We start from the raw sequence: 696 nt of genomic DNA, 5'->3' as shown, positions 1-696 counted from the left end.
AGCTCAAGGCGAGTGCTCTACCACTTGAGCTACAGCGCCACTTCCGGTTTTGTGGTGGTTTATTGGAGATAGGAGTCTCACGGTCTCTCTTGCCTGGGCTGGCTTTGAACCGCGATCCTCAGATCTCAGCCTCCTGAGTAGCTAGGATTACAGGCGTGAGCCACTAGCGCCCGGCTTAATTAGATGTTTTTATTGTGAAAATACCATGCAGAGGAGTTACAATTACATGAGCAAGGTAATGAGTACATTTCTTATCAAGCATTGTTGCCTCCTCCTTTGTTTCCCTTTACCATCCCTGCCCTCCCATCTTCCCCCCCCCCACAAAGTTGTAAAGTTTGTTTTCCATATAAGGTCTTGTACATCTCATGGAAAAAACAAATTGCTTAAGCAGGGATACAAGTTGACCCATTGCAACAATGAGATGTACAAGAGCTATATCGAAAAATGAACTTTACAATTTAGTCGAGGGGGGCGGCGTGTGGAGTAAACAAAGGAAGAGACAACAATGCTTCATAAGAAATGCACTCATTATCTTGCTCATGTAACTGTAACCCCTCCTCTGTACAATATTCTCACAATAAAAAATTATTTTTAAAAAAAGTGCAGTTCATCTTGATCAGTGTCAATTCTTGCATCATTCTCCCACATTTCTTCCAAATGTGCATAGTATTTTAACCCAGCGTGTCAGTAAATGCA

The sequence above is a fragment of the Dipodomys ordii genome, unplaced genomic scaffold (genome assembly GCF_000151885.1).
Source record: "Dipodomys ordii isolate 6190 unplaced genomic scaffold, Dord_2.0 Scaffold222, whole genome shotgun sequence".
Taxonomy (NCBI): Eukaryota; Metazoa; Chordata; class Mammalia; order Rodentia; family Heteromyidae; genus Dipodomys; species Dipodomys ordii.
The sequence above is the reverse complement of the archived record's forward strand: the minus strand, read 5'-3'. Positions refer to the sequence as shown.